Source organism: Macrobrachium nipponense, chromosome 39 (genome assembly GCF_015104395.2).
Source record: "Macrobrachium nipponense isolate FS-2020 chromosome 39, ASM1510439v2, whole genome shotgun sequence".
Lineage (NCBI taxonomy): Eukaryota > Metazoa > Arthropoda > Malacostraca > Decapoda > Palaemonidae > Macrobrachium > Macrobrachium nipponense.
Window position 1 is genome coordinate 47,408,572 of NC_061099.1, and position 5,000 is coordinate 47,413,571.

Here is a 5,000-nt window from a genome sequence, read left to right on the forward strand (position 1 = left end):
TTTTCAATTTTGAACAATAGAGGAAAAAAATTGTTCCGTCACATGTAATCTGTACTTGGAAGTGACACGCTGCTGCATAAAGTAAATTCTCTCTCTCTCTCTCTCTCTCTCTCCTCTCTCCCTCTCTCTCTCTTCTCTCTCTCTCTCTATACTATATATATATATATATATTAGCGATTTCGGGTTGAATGATAGGCTTAAAATCTGCCTAGGGTATTGAAATCCGTGTCTGTATTTCGAATATGATTTTAAAAAAAATCTTCCAAATCCATGTATGTTAGGTTAGTCATTTTTGTAGAGGAACATTTCGCAAAGCTCCCTGAACTTGTATGTATAGCTAAACAAATGGCCTTTTTTCAACGGTACGATAAGGAAAGTAAAGCACTTGTAATGGACAAATGATTTATCGACACTTTATGAGAAAAATTTGACTCCCAAGATAATAACGTAATTTATACACATCAGAAAACAGGAAAGACGTCCGTAAAGTGTAAGGACGTTAATTCAGAAAAGTGAAATTCAAGGCCTTGTTGTATAACTTCTCCCATTGCTGCAGTCAGTATATAGACTTTTCATCAGGAAGTTTCGTGGACTTTCATTAAGATCATTAAGATCTCATCAGTTGACAGCTTCACCCTCCTTCAGCTATCCCAATCCCTCTTTCATTTTTAGTCTCCCCACCCATGAGGGGAATACATGATCATCGGGGTGATTATTTCTCACTTAATGAACCACAAATCCTCGAGCTTTATTCAGGAACTCTCGTGAGAGGCATAGATTTGGAGTTATTGAGTTTTGGGCGCTTGAATCTCTGCCAGCATCCAGACAGTTTTAAGGGACGAATTCCGACGGGAAATCACGTTCATATCTTTTGAAGTTGTGCCATGTTAGAATGTTTTGCTTTCATTTGTGTTCTGTTTCTTGCTGCAGCATCCCATTAACCTCTAACTCAGATATTACAAGCGTGTTACAATTTATTGGTTTTTACTCTTGCAGCTCATTTTCATATATTTGTTTGGAATTTCAGTTATATCATTGTCCTTCCAAGATTTGGAAATTTGGTTTCTCACAGCAAGTCGTCCTCATGCCTAACCTTTTCTCTCAAGAAAGGTCGTTGAGGTTGTTATCATACTGGGGACTAATTGTTTTATTACTTTCTGCCAGATGTAAAATTTGGTATTCTGTTTGTCTGTGCATCCAAACACAGACAAATAGAATACCAAATTTTACATAATATTTTATTTAAAAGGAACATTATGTCTTTAGCCAACTTCGTCAGATCTACCATATATTTTATATATAACACATCCAGTTGACTGAAGTTGTTATAACTCCTTCTCAAGAATGACATTATACTACTACTAGGCTAGGCGCAGTGGCGAAGTTGATGCACAGAAAAACCACGTTTTAGTTCCCGGCTAAACATAGCGTTCCTCGTACTCTCTTTGTTTTAATTTTCCTAAGCAGTGTTTGTGTTTTCCTGAGCAGTGTTTGTGCGCATGTATTTATGTATGTGCGCATGAACTTCCGTGGCTCAGTGGCTTCAACCTTGAATTATATGAATGTGTACATTTGTGTAAGCAAAATTTCTTGACACGTACAGTCGATTAGCATTTTATCTCGTTTAATGGTTTTCGTACGAAGTACTCCATAATTGAGAGAAATATCCAACAGCAATGATCTTCACCGCTACTGGTAATTTAGAGGAGAAAGGAACCCATTCATCTGCGTCTTAAAAATGGTAATCATTTACGTCAGGTAGGAAACAGCAGCCATAAGCCGGTCTCTTCCTGTTTCATTTCCTCCGCTCATTTCTCTCCTCCGATCTCTCCGCGCCAGTTATGCCATTCGCGATGCAGCTCGCGGAATAGAAGGCCCGAATCGAAATGCCACGAGGAAATGAGGACGATAGTAAGGAAGAATGAAAAACGCTCCGGAGTTTCCTGGAATTTCCTTCCCGTTCATCGTGCGTCTTCCTCTTTTCCATTCCCTTTCTAATGAAGTGCTTCAATTTCCTCCTTTGTCTTCTGTTAGGTCTTTGTTAGCCGTTTTATCCGTCTCTTTTCCTCCCTTGTCCTCTCTTTCAATGTTGGGCTGTCTTTGTCTTCTGGCTAGAATTATTCCTTTCCATTTCTTTTCCTCGTCTCCTCCCCCAAAACCGCGCCATCTGTGCCTGTACCAGGATGACGTATTTTCATCCAATTTCTTTCCTGCAGGAATTGGACCATTCTCTAAAAATATCATCCAGCTTAGTCCCTGACAGAAAACGTTATAACAAATCCACATAAAATAAAAGAAAATTATTCCTTAAATGGTGGGTGAGACTGAGTATTGTTATGATCGCTGACCTCTTTGCCCAGCGGCCACGAGAAAATAGAAATTTCACCCTCCTTAAGATAATTGGTTTAATGGCACGTAGGACGTATAAGAGTATCGATGAAGCATTGGTCAATATTTTGTCAAAATTTCTGATGAGTAGTATTATCGCAGATCATCCTGTTCCATTTTATCTTCTTATCTCTTACGATTCTTTTGGTTAAATAAACTACGAGTCTCGCTTGCTCTCAATTAAGACAGGTCCTCCTCCTCAGTCTCTGTTTCATCTCGCCATTTGCCTCTTAAGCCCCCCACTAACGTTCAGTTATGCCTGCGCAGTTATAACTGAACGTTAGTGTGGACAACCCGCACAGTCTTTTTGGCCTACGCAGGCGGCCTGCGTAAATAGCTCATCTCAATCGATGAGCCAAACGGCTGCGCATGCGCATTGCAAGTTAATGCGGTGGAAACAACTTTTTCGGCTCATTTCACTGTCGGTCCGCGGACGGATAACATCTACTAATCAAGAACTTTGAGCTGGGTTTTATTGACAAGAAAAGTGTTTAGACCTAAATTGAGTATATATTGGATTTACTTGTTTTTGATAATTGACACGGAAGTCAGAATTATATATATCTATAATTTTGCCATTATTCCATGGGAAAAATAATAGTGTATAATGAAGGCAGAAAGTGACAGTATCATTCTTGAATGTCTTGTAGATTTAATTGAAATCTATATAAAATCCAAAGTCTATCGTAACAGATTAAGCTTATGCATGTATATTCGTGTTTATAAACTATTTATGCAAGACGGTTTTTCAATGAGAATAAATATTTATTATGACAAAATAATGTAAAACAAGAATAGGCCTAGTGTATACGTCTATTCATGATTATGCACCATGAATGTAATTCGTTTTTAAAATGAGAACAAAATAATATTTTACTTTCTGACGAAACAAAATAAAATTATATATTGGACTATGTATGCTTTTCATTGCTTGCAGTTCAAAAAAATTCGCTTCGAAATGAATCAGAATAATCAAGCACTAATGAAACACAGGAAGACAAGTAAACCAAGGATTTTCATTCATTGTAACACGTCATAAGAAAGTCGGTCTTTAAACGAATTAACCCTTTTAATGAAATATACAAAATATGAGGCCTATATGCGTCAACTTTGAAACGAAAGCAAACGATTACGAACTTAATCATCTTTCCATGGAACTCTTTCTTTGTTCATAAAATATTCAATAAACATTATGAAAATCCTTGGGACCAAATTCAAGCTCTAACAAATTCAAATGGAAGTATTTAATTCGTTTTTATCAACCACTCTTCCACTGGACGTCTTACTCGACGTTTATGAGTTTTTTTATATATATATATTATATATATATATATATATATATATATATATTATATATATATATATATATGTAATGTCAGCAAGTCAATTACAGCCAGAGCTTCGTGTGTTAACGCCATGGATGCTACGGAGGACTGAGGAAACGGCCTGTATCGTTAGTGGCGACGATTTGCCTGCACAGGCCGACTGCGCAGTTATAATTGTGCAAGCATAACTGAACGTTAGTGGCGGGCTTTAGGCCAGGCGTACAAGAGCCACTCTGTGGCGCCACAGAGTGGCGTTGGTGCGTGACGGAGATGCGGCTTCCCATAGGTTTCCGTTGTTTATAAGCTATGTCGAACACACAAGCGTGGCGAGCTGTCGCTGATCCCCGCTACAGCTTATAAACAAAGGAAACCTACTGAAAGCCACATCCCCGCCTCGCACCGACGCCACTCTGTGGCGCCACAGAGTGGCTCGTGTACTCCCGGCCTTATTCAGATTTCTATTTCGATAAAAGAAGCGAATCAAGACCGCTGTTAAAGCATAGCCATTAAATAGGAGTTCATTCCCATTTACGAGCATTCATTCCCATTAGATTCGGTATTTCAGAATGGAATTTCCGAATTTTGATCCTGCAAGAATTTTGTAATCGCCGGCGGAAAGAATTCACGAAAGAATAAATCTTGCAGTTCCCGGATTCTCAATAGGCCATAATCGCGTATTCGGCCTTGCAATAATCTGCCTCGGGTTGGGCTCCTTCCAAATGACGGTTTTGGAATGGTTTATTTGGTTTCGGTTCGGTAAAGGATGTTTCTTCCCTGTATAGCGGTGAATTCACAGCTTGTTCCTACTCTTCGGTTGTGGGTCCGTCGAATTTTCTTTTGTCTTGAACATTCTTGGCCTCAGGACTCATAGCTAGTGGAATAAAACTCCTGCTAACCACTAAACTATTTTATGACTTAATATCTGTATAGACTTAATTATTTTTTAATGTAAAGCACAAAGAAAAAAAAATAACTCCTAAAAAACATCCGTACTAAATGGAAAACAACACGAAAGGATGCTAGATAATATCAACATATCCTTGTCACTATTAGGGGAACGCAAGCAGGACACTATCAATAAACCTGATCGGAAATTCGATAACTAATACAAATATGAAGATGTGTGCTCGTCCAACGAATCCATTACAATAAATTGATCCCAGACGCAAAAACGGAAGAAACTTCTCGAAACGAGGGAGAAATACACCACGTTAGCGATCCGAATTGAAACATGAAATTAGAATGACAGATTAATATTCATGACATTTCGACCACTCACATAACAGT